This window comes from Pseudophryne corroboree, chromosome 1, assembly GCF_028390025.1.
Source record: "Pseudophryne corroboree isolate aPseCor3 chromosome 1, aPseCor3.hap2, whole genome shotgun sequence".
Classification (NCBI taxonomy): Eukaryota; Metazoa; Chordata; class Amphibia; order Anura; family Myobatrachidae; genus Pseudophryne; species Pseudophryne corroboree.
The window spans coordinates 25,910,456-25,927,823 of NC_086444.1; the positions used below are offsets into that span (position 1 = coordinate 25,910,456).

At 48.2% G+C, this 17,368-nt stretch overlaps 1 long non-coding RNA gene across 1 annotated transcript in view; it reads right to left on the reverse strand.

Annotated features, from left to right (window-relative positions):
• Nucleotides 1-2,611: 2,611 nt before the first annotated feature.
• The window catches only part of LOC135054752 (uncharacterized), a 37,630-nt gene continuing 22,873 nt past the window's right edge, over nucleotides 2,612-17,368 (reverse strand). The window contains exons 2-3 of the long non-coding RNA XR_010243564.1: nucleotides 16,161-16,251; nucleotides 2,612-2,691 (exon numbers count right to left, since the gene is read on the reverse strand). This is a non-coding gene — a long non-coding RNA (uncharacterized LOC135054752). The remainder of the gene's footprint in view (nucleotides 2,692-16,160; nucleotides 16,252-17,368) is intronic.

Sequence of the window (17,368 nt, forward strand, 5' to 3'; positions counted from 1 at the left end):
GCAAGAAGTATAAGGTGTTCGTCATGTAAGGCAGACTTAAGTTCTGTTATCCATACTATGAGCGCCTTAGTGACCCAGATACCAACCAAGCCAGGTCTCAGCAGCACTCCTGCTGCTACATACATGGACTTTAGCATAGTTTCTATTTTCTGAAGGGTCTTTAAGCGTAGTAGCCGCTGGCACTGGTATGGTTAATTTCTTTGTAAGCTTCGACACTGACGAATCAACTATTGGTGGATTCTCCCATGTACATGTCACAGAGTCTGGAAACGGGTAACTAGACTTAAATCTGCGAGGTATAGAAAACCGTTTATCTGGAGCCTGTCGTGTTTCCACTAACATCTTATTAAGAGACTCCGACACAGGAAAACTTATTTGAGTTCTTTGTCGTTTAGTAAAGACAACCTGATCATTTGTGAGAGGCTCTTCAGTTTCTGTAAACTTTAGAGACTGACGCACCGCTCTGATGAGATTATCAATGCCGGAGCTGTTAAAATCCTCACCATCTGACTCCACTTCGCCCTCCTCACCCTCTTGTGCCGTGAGGTCTGGCATGGAATCGTCAGAATGCAACATAGCAGAAACTGGTAAATCATAAGACATATGAAATTTATCCCCTCTACCCAAAATGGATTTGGACCTTTCGCAAGGCTGAGAGGCCTCCGGTAGTTCTGGCGGTCTCACCCTAGACTCAGATCTTGCCGTTTCCCGCTCCTGTCGAGCGGCGGTCAATTCTGATTGCAACCCAGCCAGTACATTGGCTAGCATTTCCCAAGGAGGGTTCGGGGAGGAAATTGGCTTTAAAACCGGAGCAGAAATTGTATTCTGAACCGAATCTACAAAACATACTGTACATGTGGTAGATCCATCCGGTAACACACTGTTACAGACTTTGCAATTATGCTTTTTAGTTTTTGCTGGTGCCTTACTCATTATGGCGACAGACAATACAATACACAAAACACAGACACTTGCACGACTCAGTAAAATAGTACTAAGGTGTCTCTATATATATATATATATATATATATATATATATATATATATATATATATATATATATCTGGGCAAGTGCAGTACACGTGGCCAGTACTATGTAATGTGATCCCAAATTCCCTCTAACACCCCTGCGCCTCCGGTGGGGTAGAGATGTAGTACTGGAACGTTCTGGAATCACAGAGGAAGACACAGGAAGCATGGTTAAAAATGGCTGCCATGCTCTCACATAGAATCACAGTGCAGTTACTATGAAAGCCTGTGTAAATACCCCTGCAGCCTAGCATCTGCTGTTGCTGCAGGTTTATCTTATGCCGCTGTATTGCCCCCTTCTATTGCCCCTCTGTTATCTATCTCCGTTTACTGCCCCCCTCCGTGAGGTAATGCCCCCTCTTCCCCCTGCATGCTCTTTCAGATGCAGAGCGGCGGGCAGAGCAGCGTGTGGGGCCGCCAGCGGGAGCCAGGTATCGGGCGCAATGACAGAAAGACAGAGAGCGGGGATCGTGAAGTGCTGTGAGCAGCGGGAGCCGGGTATCGAGTGCTGTGAGCAGCGGGAGTACAGCGGTGGGGGCCGGAGCAGCGTGAGCGGGCAGAGCAGCGGCCGGAGCCGGCGGCGGGCGTCTGCAGAGGGATCCCGGTGCATAACAATGTCCCCACACCTCGGGGCGGCAGCGGGAGCTGACCGCCCCGTTCACATACCTTCACTCCTGCAGCGCGTGATGAGGCTCCGACGGGGCTTCTGTACAAGCGCTGGCCAGCCTGTGCAGGAGGATCTGTGTGTGGCTGTGAGGGAGCTCATTCAGTGAGGACCGACACGCCACTGCTGCTATCAGCAGCTTGCACTATCCCTGACCCTGCCTTTTGGAAGGGGGAAAGGGATGTGAAAAAATAAATAAATTAAAAATTCAAAAGAATTGTGGACCCAGCCACAAACGACCTGTTGCTACTTCGAGCACAGAAAAAACACTGAGGTACTCGGGGATATGGAGGGGTGGAGTGTTCTAAATTTAAATATTCAGTGCCCTGTTTCTACGGAAACCGTCCATATCCCAAAAGTACTCCAGTGACCCCTAGTGGATGAAAAAGAAAGAGGCTCTTCAATGAGAAGAGTATTTTCTACCCATAATTCTTAGTTTAGAAAATAAAGCAATTTTCGGCTTCCACCAATGTATTATTTTCAGTTACAATCCCATCCCTTGTACACCAGGGGGGTAATTCAGAGTTATAAATTTGTTAGCAGATGGGCAAAACCATGTGCACTGCAGGTGGGGCAGATGTAACATGTGCAGAGAGTGTTAGATTTGGGTGGGTTATATTGTTTCTGTGCAGGGTAAATACTGGCTGCTTTATTTTTACACTGCAGTTTAATTTTCAGTTTGAACACACCCCACCCAAATCTAACTCTCTCTGCACATGTTACATCTGCCCCACCTGCAGTGCACATGGTTTTGCCCAACTGCTACCGAATTTGCTGCTCAAATCCCTCACACGCAGGGGCCATCCCTCACACGCAGGCGCCATCCCTCACACGCAGGGGCGGGGGCCATCCCTCACACGCAGGGGAAGGACTGCTGAAAGCAGAAGCAGGGGCGCACAAATATGATGTCACACTTACCTGCTCCCAGGAGACAATCATGTGACGTTCAGCAGGAGGGATTTCCTCAAACTTCACTTCGGTCACACCAGGAGAGGACTCTGGAAACAGGGACACAGTCATACACTGTACACAGCGGTAAACATCTGCCGGCATCACAACTGGGCCACAGGGCCTCACTCAGGTTTGTTAGCAAACCAAAACAGTTAGCAATTGGGCCAAACTATAGGTGGGGCAGATGTAACATGTGCAGAGAGAGTTAGATTTAGGTGGGGTGTGTTCAAACTGAAATCTAAATTGCAGTGTAGAAATTAAGCAGCCAGTGTTTACCCTGCACAGAAACAAAATAACCCACCCAAATCTAACTCTCTCTGCACATGTTACATCTGCCCCACCTGCAGTGCACATGGTTTTGCCCAATTGCTTACTTTTTTGGTTTGCTAACAACTCTGAACAACCCCCATAGGCCACTAATTCTATTATTAACATTTCACTTATGTTTTGCCAAAATCAACTGAGAATAATTCAGCTCTTCTACCTGCTCATCACGGCAACTCTACTCCACAATAGAACCTGTTTAGAGGGGATGCTTTTGGCAGCTTGTTGCCCCTATGGGACTGGTCCATGATGGAACTACTGCTCCGTGGTCAGTACTAGTCCTAGTAGCGGAGCTGCACGACACTGCAGAGTTGGGGTGTGAAGAGGAAGACCAATGAGAAGTCAGCAATGACTGACAGTGCAGCTTCTGATTGGTCCTCCTGCTCACCCCCCCCCCTCCCACCGTCACTTTAAAGTGGTGCACAATAATGTTAAATGAGTGTTACAAGAGCTCTGCATGGTCATAAATTGCTGGCCGCAGGCAGCTGCTACACGCCGGCCTCTGTCTCAGGCACAATGATGCCTCCTTATGTGTGTATGAGGCACAGCGTATTATCTGCCTCAGGAACCCAGCGATTATCGGGTTATTACGTCTGCAGATTGCACGCAGCACATGGCAGAAGCCCTTCTGTGCATATGTTCTATATAGAAAGCCGCCGGCATTTACAACGCACTTCCCGAGCCATGTGACAGGATACCGGTGAATCGCGCTCCTCTGATGCGGCACCATCGCACAGAGACGCTACCATTCAAGTTAATGGGGCACATGCACGTAACTGACCCGCGCACATGTGGGGCGTGGCGGTAGGCGCGCCCGGGGCGGGCACGCCCAGGCACAGATGGAGCCACGATTAGCGTGGCTCCATCTGTAATTCATGTTTGTACGCAATGGAGATTATCACGCAATTATCGGCAGACTGAGCATGTACTGCGACCGCAGTACGCATGTGCCAAGGTGCCACCGCCATTTCGCTCGCACCAAGGATTCCATCGCAAAGTGATTGACAGGAAGTGACCGCTGGGAGCTGCAAGTTGTACATGCAATAACATGACGTCTGAGTCGCTACTGCTGCGGCCACTCTGCGTGTGGCCTGCGAATGTGCACGCAATTGCGAATGAGTCTGTGATGATGGGCGGCAGCTTCTCCTGCTAACATTAGCAGCTCCGTAGCCTAGAATATCGCAATTGCATTTACGTACAGACATGAATTACTGTAGACCCGTAGTGCTCTAAAGGAGAAGATACTCCAAAGATGACCATAACAGCCAAAGAATCATTCAGATAAACAAAAGGACATGGACGGAAAGTGTGCGCTGAGTTACGTGGTGTCGGCATTAGGTCGACAATCATGATGAGGACACCACAATGCTGACAGCTATGATGTAAAGTTAAAATATTGACAGGCTACAGGTCACCAGTCTCAGAATGTGGGGAGTAGAGCGAGGCTGCGTGACGAGGTTAGGGTAATGGACTAAGGCAGTGGTTCTCAAACTGTGTGCCGTGGCACCCTAGGGTACATCAAAACACAGTCTTCCACAGAAGACTGGAAGAGACATTGGGGTCTATGTACTAAGCCTTGGTAGGAGATAAAGTACCAGCCAATCAGCTCCTAACTGCCATGTCACAGGCTGTGTTTGAAGTTTGTGTTTTAGTACTTACCAGATAAATCCTTTTCTTTGAATCCACTAGGGGGCACTGGAGTACTCTTGGGATATGGACGGGATGTTAGCAGGGATAGGCACATTTAAATATTAAAAGGTACCTCAGTGTTTTTTTACTGAGCCGAACAGGAGAGATGGAGAGGATGAACAATGGAGAATTACATATAACATTATAACATAACGGACAACAATGAAGTTGACACAGAACATAACGGACAACTAGAAGTTGACACGACAATAGATAACAATCACCTAAACAGTTGAACAAGTAGGTGAGAATGTGTTACCATAAGATCCACTGAACTTACAACAAACCAAGTGAAACTGCTCTGGGTGGGTGTCCAGTGCCCCCTGTGGATTCAAAGAAAAGGATTCATCTGGTAAGTACCAAAATCCTATTTTCTTTTTCATCCACTAGGGGTCACTGGAGTACTCTTGGGACGTACCAAAGCTTCCCCCTTGGGCAGGAGAGCTGTTTGGCACCTGTAACATTAGACGGCCAAAGCTAGATGCGGATGCCGCAAACGTATCAAACTTGTAAAAGTGCACAAACGTCTGCACTGATGTCCATGTAGCAGCACGACAAAGTTGCACCATAGAAGCTCCACGACCTGCTGCCCATGACATTCCCACAGAACGCGTGGAATGTGCTGAAACAGATGCAGGCTGTAGACTATGATGAAAGTAAGCTTGACGAATGGTCAGCTTAATCCATCTAGCCAAGGCCTGTTTGGAAGCTGGCCAACCTATCTTGACTGCATCATAGAGAACAAACAATGTATCCGTTTTACATACTGTTGATGTTCGGGCTACATAAACGCGGAGTGCGCGTACCACATCCAAAGTAGCTGGAGCTCCTGAACCTTCAGAATAAACAGGAACTACGATTGGTTGATTGATGTGAAAAGAAGATACAACCTTTGGTAGAAAAGTGGGATTCGTCCGAAGTTCTGCTCTGTCATCATGAAACACCAGATACGGTGGTTTGCATTACAACGCACCTAACGCTGAAACACGCCTTGCTGAAGCTAAGGCTAGTTAGGAGAAACACTGTTTTCCAAGTTAGAAACTTAATATCCACTTGTTGTAAGGGTTCAAAAATTTAAGACTGCAAAAAAAACTAAAACTAGATTCAAGTCCCATGGAGCTGTAGGTAGTATAAATGGAGGTTGAACTCTAAGGACACCTTGCAGGAAAGTGTGAACTGTTGGCAAAAGAGCCAAACGCCTTTGAAAGTAAATTGACAAGGCAGAGACCTGCACCTTTAATGTAGCTAAACGTAGTCCTACATCAAACCCCCGCCTGTAAAAATAGCAAGAGACGGGATAACTTGAAAGAAGATGTTGGAAACTTCTGAGCTTCACACCAACCCATTTAAGCTCACCAAATCCTGTGATAATGAGCTGCCATAACTGGCATCCTATCACTTAACATGGTTGGTATAACCGACTCTGGAATTCCCTCTTGTCTTGAGAGCGGTTTCAACAGCCACCCCGTCAAACGCAGCCGCACTAAATCAGGGTAAAAGAACAGACCCTGTTGTAGTAGGTCTGGACGTAGCGGAAGTGGGCACGTATCGTCTGCGAGTACACAGCGGAGATCTGAGAACCACGCTCTTCGAGGCCAATGAGGCGCCACTAGTATGACGGCCGTGGATTCTCTTTTGATCCGCTTTAGCAACCGAGGAAGCAGCAGAAATGGTGGAAATAGATACACAAGGCTGTACAGCCACGCGACTGTGAGAGCATCCACTGCCACTGCCTTTAGATCTCTTGTTCTGGACACATACTGGGGTGTTTGATGATTTTGATGAGATGCCATGAGATCCACCTGTGGGTAAGCTCACCGCTGGACCAACATCTGGAACACTTCTGGATTTAAAGCCCATTCTCCTGGATGAAAATCCTGATGGCTGAGATAATCTGCCTCCCAGTTGTCCACTCTTGGAATGAACACTGCAGACTATCACTTCGTGATGCTCGGCCCAATTCAGGATTTGAGCAACTTCTCGCATGGCCATGCGACTTCGAGTCCCTCCTTGTTTGTTGATGCATGCGACTGCCGTTGCGTTGTCTGACTGGACCTGGACAGTCTGAGACTGCAGCATATGAACTGCCTGTCGCAGCGCGTTGTAAATTGCCCTGAGTTCCAGGACACTTATGGACAGTAATCTTTCTCGGTCTGACCATAGACCCTGAAGCTGAAAATGTAGGACCACTGCTCCCGTCAGAATTATCCAATTCCAGACTCCGAACCTTTTTCCCGCGGTGAGATTGTGTATGTGGAGCCACCAGAGTAGTGACACTCTGGCCCTTGGAGACAACCGCACCATCTGATGATTTTGGAGATGAGAGCCTGACCGCTGTGCTAGAAGATCTAGCTGAAAAGCACGCAAGTGAAATCTCCCGAACTGGAGTGATTCAAAAGACACCACCATCTTTCCTAATAGTCGAATGCACAAGTGCACCCAGACTGTCCGTGGTTTGAGCACTAACTGTACCAGATGACGAACACTTTGTGCTTTCTGTTCTGGCAGGTAAACTCGTTGATCCACCGTATCCAGAATCATTCCTAGGAATTGAATTCTTTGACATGGAACCAGGCTTGATTTCTTGAAGGTGACAATCCAACCGTGCTGAACTAGAACATTGTACATCAGTAAGGCATTTTGAAGGAGTAATTGTTAAGACGAAGCCTTGAGGAGAAGGTCGTCTAAGTACGGACCTATTATCACTCCCAGGGATCTGAGATGAGCCATCATCACAGACAACAACTTTGTGAATACCCGAGGCGCTGATGAGAGGCCAAACGATAGTGCCTGAAATTGATAATATTTTTTGATGTACTGCAAACCTTAAGTACGCCTGATGCGGTGGCCAAATTGGAATGTGTAAGTACGCATCCTTGAGATCCAGTGAAATCATGAATTCCTGTGGTTCTAAACCTGCAATTACTGACCACAGGGATTCCATCTTGAATCTGTAGTAAGTGACGTACTGATTGAGCCCCTTCAGATTCAATATCGGTCTGACCGAGCCGTCTGGCTTTGGTACTATAAAAAGATTTGAATAATAACCTTGACCCTGTTCGTGAACTGAAACCTGTATCAAAACTGCTGAATCTACGAGAGACTGAATCGCGGTCTGCAGAACCGCCTTTTTGTCTCCAGACACAGGCAGTCCGGTCCTGAAAAACCGCATTGGTGGTATACAATCAAATTCTATTTTGTAACCTTTGAACACTAAATCGTGGATCCACACATCTGAGGATGTCTGAAACCATGCCAAGTGAAATGTCTGAAGGCGTGCTCCCACAACTGACAATCCGAGATGGGCTGGAAGCCCGTCATGCCACTGGCTTGTCAACGGTCTTTATGTCCTGATGACGGTTAGGGGTTTGTTGAAAACCACATCCTCCACCACGTCTACTCTGTATGGTTGTTCCTCTCGCACGGCCTCGAAAGGACTGAGGTCTAAAAGATTTGAACGCTTGTCCAACATATTTTCGTTTAGGACCAGGTGCGGGCAATGACAGGAAAACAGACTTTCCCCCAGTAGCCTGAGAAATCAATTTGTCCAATTCAGGACCAAATAACATATTGCCAGTGTAAGGCAACGCTTTATTCCTCGTTTTGACTATGCCTGCCAAGAATGCAGCCACAGCGCCCGTCGGGACGCAAATAGTGAAGCTGAAAGCCGTACCCAAATACTCAGCAGATTCACAGATGTGATTAGCAAGAAATAAAAGCTAGTCTAAGGGAAGATCCTGTTGTAGGCCCAACTTGAGCTGTGTTGCCCATGCAACTACAGCCTTGTGAACCCAAACTCCAACTAAAGCAGGTCTAAGCAACACCCCTACTGCTGTATACATCGACTTAAGCATAGCTTCTAGCTTACGCTCTGACGGGTCTTTAAGCGTCGTTGCAGCAAGGACTGGAATGGTTAACTTCTTTGAAAGTTTTGAAACTGAGGAATCCACTGTTGGTGTTTTTTTAGCAGATAAAATTTCATCATTTGAGATTCCTCAGTCTCAGTAAAATGTAGAACCTGGCGTACCACCCTGATGAGATTATCAATGACCAGGCTATCAGTAACCTCACTATCTGACTCCTGTCCCAATTCAGCTTCCTCTTGTTCCTCCTGAGATATAAGGTCTGGCATTGAATCGTCAGACTGCAACAATGCTGAAACCGGTAAATTAGGAGACAAACTATGACTACTTTTAGGAACAGAGCTAGACCTGGACTTTTGTAGACTCTGCAAAGTCCTTGACATATCCTGAGCCCACTCTGGCAGCTCAGATGGTATTAACCTAGCCGCCTCACGATCTTTTTGCGCAGCGGAAAGCTCTGATTTTAACTCAGTCATCACATCTGCCATCATCGCCCAAGGAGGATCAGGGTAGAGGTTCGTATTTGGACCCGTATTTGCAAGACACACTGTGCAAGTGGAAGTTCCGTCAGGTAACACTCTCACAGACAAGCTGCTTTTTTGATTTTGTATTAGCTTTACTCATCATACACACTGACCGACAGTTATACAGTGAAACACAAGTCCCCACGACTCAGTAAAAAATGTAACTAAAGTGTGTAAAAGTCAGAAGTGCACAGCACCTGAAACACACTAAATATGTTTAATATGTGCTTCCCTGCACCCTCCAGTGGCTGAGTGTTGTAAGAGACACCAAATACCTGCAAGAAGAATCAGGAAGTAATGTTAAAATGGCGTCCAGCCATGTGCATATATATATTTATATATATTTTTTAAACATATATACAGTAATTCTTATTTATAACAACACTGTGTTCAGGCTTAATAGCCTGTTTTAATACACAAACTATTAACCCCCCCTTATGTGAGAGGTAAAAACACTGGATTGGTGACTTTACAGCTCTCAACCCCCTGCTGCGAGCCACGGTGCTGCCTTACTAGTGTGTCTAAAAGGAGACCCCGGTAGCAGTAACTGCAATCTCCCCCCATCAGCCTAATGCAGGGGAACAGAGCTGGCAGGCTGCGGCAGTAGGAAGAGCTGTCTGCGGCCAGGAGCAGTGAGGAGTGAGCCGCAGCAGCAACTCGATCTCCCCCTGGAAGCTGCCGGCGGCTGAAGCAACAAAATACAGCATTAGAGCTGTGTTTGCTGTCTCCCCGCGATCTCCCACCTCATGACGATGGCCAGCAGTAGCTGAGTGCGGCTATACACAGGGGAGCGGCAGGCGGCCAGCGGCAGCAGCGTGGCTGACTGGGGCTGGGCAGGGGAGCGGTGTGCGCCCGGCGGCGGCGGCTGAGCAGGGGTGACTTAAACCTGCAGTCCCAGACATGACGGGGCGGCAGCATGAGCTGACTGACCCGCTCCCCAGTTACCAATTCACAATGTATAACGGAGCGGCGGCATTGTCAGCTGCCTGCCCGCTCCTTACCTGTTGCAAGTGGAGGCTCTGACGGGGCTTCCCGATTAAGCTCTGTCCAGCTCCTGCAGCCTTACGCTGAAATCAGCTACTGCTGATTAGGTCTATGGCGGGGCTCCTCTCCTAAGCACCGACAAGCCGTAGCTGCCCTCAGCAGCACCCCCAAACCCATATACATGCTTCTTAGTAAGCTCGGAAGGGTTTGGGAATTGTAAAAAGAAAAAAAAGTCTTTAAAAGAAAAGTAAAGTGTGGAGACTCCTCTAACGTGTACCTTTCCAGCGAGGCACAAAAAACCACTGAGGTATCTTGGGAGTATGGAGGGGGTGGACGGTTACTAATTTAAATATTTAAATGTGCCTATCCCTGCTAACGCCCCATCCATATCCCAAGAGTACTCCAGTGACCCCTAGTGGATGAAAAAATAAGAATTTACTTACCGATAATTCTATTTCTCGTAGTCCGTAGTGGATGCTGGGGACTCCGTAAGGACCATGGGGAATAGCGGCTCCGCAGGAGACTGGGCACAAAAGTAAAGCTTTAGAACTACCTGGTGTGCACTGGCCCCTCCCCCTATGACCCTCCTCCAAGCCTCAGTTAGGATACTGTGCCCGGACGAGCGTACACAATAAGGAAGGATTTTGAATCCCGGGTAAGACTCATACCAGCCACACCAATCACACCATATAACTTCTGATCTAAACCCAGTTAACAGCATGATAACAGAGGAGCCTCTAGAAAAGATGGCTCACTACAGCAATAACCCGATTTTTTGGTAACAATAACTATGTACCAGTATTGCAGACAATCCGCACTTGGGATGGGCGCCCAGCATCCACTACGGACTACGAGAAATAGAATTATCGGTAAGTAAATTCTTATTTTCTCTAACGTCCTAAGTGGATGCTGGGGACTCCGTAAGGACCATGGGGATTATACCAAAGCTCCCAAACGGGCGGGAGAGTGCGGATGACTCTGCAGCACCAAATGAGAGAACTCCAGGTCCTCCTCAGCCTGGGTATCAAATTTGTAGAATTTTACAAACGTATTTGCTCCTGACCAAGTAGCTGCTCGGCAAAGTTGTAAAGCCGAGACCCCTCGGGCAGCCGCCCAAGATGAGCCCACCTTCCTTGTGGAATGGGCTTTTACAGATTTTGGCTGTGGCAGGCCTGCCACAGAATGTGCAAGCTTAATTGTACTACAAATCCAACGAGCAATAGTCTGCTTAGAAGCAGGAGCACCCAGCTTGTTGGGTGCATACAGAATAAACAACGAGTCAGATTTTCTGACTCCAGCCGTCCTGGAAACCTATATTTCCAGGGCTCTGACAACGTCTAGCAACTTGGAGTCCTCCAAGTCCCTAGTAGCCGCAGGCACCACAATAGGTTTATTCAGGTGAAACGCTGAAAACCACCTTAGGGAGAAACTGAGGACAAGTCCTCAATTCCGCCCTGTCCGAATGGAAAATCAGATGAGGGCTTTTACAGGATAAAGCCGCCAATTCTGACACGCACCTGGCCCAGGCCAGGGCCAACAGCATGACCACTTTCCATGTGAGATATTTTAACTCCACATATTTAAGTGGTTCAAACCAATGTGATGGAACCCAAAAAACTACATTTAGATCCCAAGGTGCCACTGGAGGCACAAAAGGAGGCTGTATATACAGTACCCCTTTCACAAACGTCTGAACTTCAGGGACTGAAGCTAGTTCTTTTTGGAAGAAAATTGACAGGGCCGAAATTTGAACCTTAATGGACTCCCATTTCAGGCCCATAGACACTCCTGTTTGCAGGAAATGTAGGAATCGACCTAGTTGAAAAATTCCTCCGTCGGGGCCTTACTGGCCTCGCACCACGCAACATATTTTCGCCAAATGCGGTGATAATGTTTTGCGGTTATATCTTTCCTGGCTTTGATCAGGATAGGAATGACTTCATCCGGAATGCCTTTCTCCTTCAGGATCCGGCGTTCAACCGCCATGCCGTCAAACGCAGCCGCGGGTAAGTCTTGGAACAGACAGGGTCCTTGCTGGAGCAGGTCCCTTCTTAGAGGTAGAGGCCACGGATCCTCCGTGAGCATCTCTTGAAGTTCCGGTTACCAAGTCCTTCTTGGCCAATCCGGAGCCACGAATATAGTGCTTACTCCTCTCCATCTTATAATTCTCAGTACCTTGGGTATGAGAGGCAGAGGAGGGAACACATACACTGACTGGTACACCCACTGTGTTACCAGAGCGTCCACAGCTATTGCCTGAGGGTCCCTTGACCTGGCGCAATACTTGTCGAGTTTTATAAACATGTGGAAGACTTCTGGGTGAAGTCCCCACTCTCCCGGGTGGAGGTCGTGTCTGCTGAGGAAGTCTGCTTCCCAGTTGTCCACTCCCGGAATGAATACTGCTGACAGTGCAATAACATGATTTTCCGCCCAGCGAAGAATCCTTGCAGCTTCTGCCATTGCCCCCCTGCTTCTTGTGTCACCCTGTCTGTTTACGTGGGTGACTGCCGGGATGTTGTCCGAATGGATCAACTCCGGGTGACCTTGAAGCAGAGGTCTTGCTGAGCTTAGATCATTGTAAATGGCCCTTAGCTTCAGGATATTTATGTGAAGTGATGTCTCCAGGCTTGACCATAAGCTCTGGAAATTCCTTCCCTGTGTGACTGCTCCCCAGCCTCGCAGGCTGGCATCCGTGGTCACCAGGACCCAGTCCTGAATGTGCGGCCCTCTAGAAGATGAGCACTCTGCAACCACCACAGGAGAGACACCCTTGTGCTTGGTGACAGGGTTATCCGCTGATGCATCTGAAGATGCGACCCGGACCATTTGTCCAGCAGGTCCCACTGGAAAGTTCTCGCGTGGAATCTGCCGAATGGGATTGCTTCGTAGGAAGCCACCATTTTTCCCAGAACCATTTCATTGATGTACTGAGACTTGGCTCGGTTATAGGAGGTTCCCGACTAGCTCGGATAACTCCCTGACTTTCTCCTCCGGGAGAAACACCTATTTCTGGACTGTGTCCAGGATCATCCCTAGGAACAGAAGACAAGTTGTCGGAATCAGCTGCGATTTTGGAATATTGAGAATCCAATCGTGCTGCCGCAACACTACCTGAGATAGTGCTACACCGACCTCCAACTGTTCCCTGGATCTTACCCTTATCAGGGAATCGTCCAAGTAAGGGATAACTAAAATTCCCTTCCTTCGAAGGAGTATCATCATTTCGGCCATTACCTTGGTAAAGACCCATCCATACGGCAGCGTCTGAAACTGATAGTGACAGTTCTGTACCATAAACCTGAGGTACCCTTGGTGAGAAGGGTAAATTGGGACATGAAGGTAAGCATCCTTGATGTCCCGAGACATCATGTAGTCCCCTTCTTCCAGGTTCGCAATCACTGCTCTGAGTGACTCAATCTTGAATTTGAACTTCCGTATGTAAGTGTTCAAGATTTTAGATTTAGAATGGGTCTCACCGAGCCGTCCGGCTTCGGCACCACAACAGTGTGGAATAATACCCCGTTCCCTGTTGCAGGAGGGGTACCTTGATTATCACCTGCTGGGAATACAGCTTGTGAATGGCTTCCAAAACTGCCTCCCTGTCAGAAGGAGACATCAGTAAAGCCGACTTTAGGAAACGGCGAGGGGGAGACGTCTCGAATTCCAATTTGTACCCCTGAGAGATCACCTGAAGGATCCAGGGGTCTACTTGCGAGTGAGCCCACTGCGCGCTGAAATTCATTGAGACGGGCCCCCACCGTGCCTGATTCTGCTTGTAAAGCCCCAGCGTCATACTGAGGGCTTGGCAGAGGCGGGAGAGGGCTTCTGTTCCTGGGAACTGGCTGATTTCTGCAGCCTTTTTCCTCTCCCTCTGTCACGGGGCAGAAATGAGGAACCTTTTGCCCGCTTGCCCACGAAAAGACTGCGCCTGATAATACGGCGTCTTCTTATGTTGAGAGGCGACCTGGGGTACAAACGTGGATTTCCCAGCTGTTGCCGTGGCCACCAGGTCTGAAAGACCGACCCCAAATAACTCCTCCCCTTAATAAGGCAATACTTCCAAATGCCGTTTGGAATCCGCATCACCTGACCACTGTCGTGTCCATAACCCTCTACTGGCAGAAATGGACAACGCACTTAGACTTGATGCCAGTCGGCAAATATTCCGCTGTGCATCACGCATATATAGAAATGCATCTTTTAAATGCTCTATAGGCAATAATATACTGTCCCTATCTAGGGTATCAATATTTTCAGTCAGGGAATCAGACCACGCCAACCCAGCACTGCACATCCAGGCTGAGGCGATTGCTGGTCGCAGTATAACACCAGTATGTGTGTAAATACATTTTAGGATACCCTCCTGCTTTCTATCAGCAGGATCCTTAAGGGCGGCCATCTCAGGAGAGGGTAGAGCCCTTGTTCTTACAAGCGTGTGAGCGCTTTATCCACCCTAGGGGGTGTTTCCCAACGCACCCTAACCTCTGGCGGGAAAGGATATAATGCCAATAACATTTTAGAAATTATCAGTTGTTATCGGGGGAAACCCACGCATCATCACACACCTCATTTAATTTCTCAGATTCAGGAAAACTACAGGTAGTTTTTCCTCACCGAACATAATACCCCTTTTTGGTGGTACTCGTATTATCAGAAATGTGTAAAACATTTTTCATTGCCTCAATCATGTAACGTGTGGCCCTACTGGAAGTCACATTTGTCTCTTCACCGTCGACACTGGAGTCAGTATCCGTGTCGGCGTCTATATCTGCCATCTGAGGTAACGGGCGCTTTAGAGCCCCTGACGGCCTATGAGACGTCTGGACAGGCACAAGTTGAGTAGCCGGCTGTCTCATGTCAACCACTGTCTTTTATACAGAGCTGACACTGTCACGTAATTCCTTCCAACAGTTCATCCACTCAGGTGTCGACCCCCTAGGGGGTGACATCACTATTACAGGCAATCTGCTCCGTCTCCACCTCATTTTTCTCCTCATACATGTCGACACAAACGTACCGACACACAGCACACACACAGGGAATGCTCTGATAGAGGACAGGACCCCACTAGCCCTTTGGGGAGACAGAGGGAGAGTTTGCCAGCACACACCAGAGCGCTATATATATATATACAGGGATAACCTTATATAAGTGTTTTTCCCCTTATAGCTGCTGTATTTTTAATACTGCGCGTAATTAGTGCCCCCCTCTCTTTTTTAACCCTTTCTGTAGTGTAGTGACTGCAGGGGAGAGCCAGGGAGCTTCCCTCCAACGGAGCTGTGAGGGAAAATGGCGCCAGTGTGCTGAGGAGATAGGCTCCGCCCCCTTCTCGGCGGCCTTATCTCCCGTTTTTCTGTGTATTCTGGCAGGGGTTAAATTCATCCATATAGCCCAGGAGCTATATGTGATGCATTTTTTTGCCATCTAAGGTGTTTTTATTGCGTCTCAGGGCGCCCCTCCCCCAGCGCCCTGCACCCTCAGTGACCGGAGTGTGAAGTGTGCTGAGAGCAATGGCGCACAGCTGCAGTGCTGTGCGCTACCTTGTTGAAGACAGGACGTCTTCTGCCGCCGATTTTCCGGACCTCTTCTGTCTTCTGGCTCTGTAAGGGGGCCGGCGGCGCGGCTCTGGGACCTATCCATGGCTGGGCCTGTGATCGGTCCCTCTGGAGCTAATGTCCAGTAGCCTAAGAAGCCCAATCCACTCTGCACGCAGGTGAGTTCGCTTCTTCTCCCCTTAGTCCCTCGATGCAGTGAGCCTGTTGCCAGCAGGTCTCACTGAACATAAAAAACCTAAAACTTTTCACTAAGCAGCTCAGGAGAGCCACCTAGTGTGCACCCTTCTCGTTGGGGCACAAAAATCTAACTGAGGCTTGGAGGAGGGTCATAGGGGGAGGGGCCAGTGCACACCAGGTAGTTCTAAAGCTTTACTTTTGTGCCCAGTCTCCTGCGGAGCCGCTATTCCCCATGGTCCTTACGGAGTCCCCAGCATCCACTTAGGACGTTAGAGAAAGAAATAACAGTTAGGAGCTGGTTGGCTGTTACTTTATCTCCATCCACTTTATCCCCATTCAAGGCTTAGTAAATAGACCTCTCTGTGCAACCACCATAGATCGGAACATACTATTCTCTCACCTAAGATCTTGCTGATGCCCAGAGTGATTTTCTCTATGTGAGAAGCCATTGTGCTGTCAGTCTTGTCACCCATCTATGCATGACGCTGGGCCTAAACAGAAACATCGGATTAATATCCCAGGAATAGTCTATACATTACACACTTTTCTCCTGCGCACACATATTGTAGGCTACACCCATAGTCAGCTGATCAGATCACTGGGAACATGGGGCCTTATCAGATTCAGTTGAGATTGTGGCAGAACTGCAACTGCTGAGAATCGCACAGCAAGAGCCGCCCAGCCTGGTAAAAGTCCGCCCCATACAGAACAAGCCGCCCACCGATGTGAACGCAATTCTGCGATTGCTGACGCAAAATGGCATATGCATCGCAAAAATTGAGCACCGTCGGCAATTGCAGATGACCCAGGGCTACTAAGAATAATGAGAATTCAGTGGGCTCCAAGGGCCATACTTTAAGTCGCAGCAATCACATCGGACGTCAGATGCAGGCCCCGAAAACAGCCATGACCCACCTGCGCTTTTTCTATCACTCCCTTCAAAGCCATGTGCACGACCATGAAAGCCGGCCGCCTGTCAATCAACATCTTCATTTTGTGTTGCATTTAGATAAAATAGGATTTTGGTACTTACCAGATAAATCCTTTTCTTTGAATCCACTAGGGGGCACTGGAGTACTCTTGGGATATGGACGGAGCGTTAGCAGGGATAGGGACAATTAAATATTTATATTAGTAACCCTCCACCCCCTCCATACTCCCAAGGTACCTCAGTGTTTTTACTGAGCTGAAAAGGAGCGACAGAGTGGATGAACAATGGAGAATTACATATAACATTATAACATAACAGACAACGATAAAGTTGACACAGAACATAATGCACAACTAGAAAGTTGACAAGACAATAGATAACAATCACCTTAACAATTGAACAAGTCGGTGAGAATGTGTTACCATAAGATCTACTGGACTTAACACAAGACAGGTGAAAACTGCTTTGGGCGGGCGTCCAGTGTCCCCTGTGGATTCAAAGAAAAGGATTTATCTGGTAAGTCCCAAAATCCTATTTTCATCCACTAGGGGTCACTGGAGTACTCTTGGGACGTACCAAAGTTTCCCCCTTGGGCGGGAGAGTTGTTTGGCACCTGTAACACTAGAGGGCCAAAGCTAGATGCTGATGCCGCAAACGTATAAAACTTGTAAAAGCCA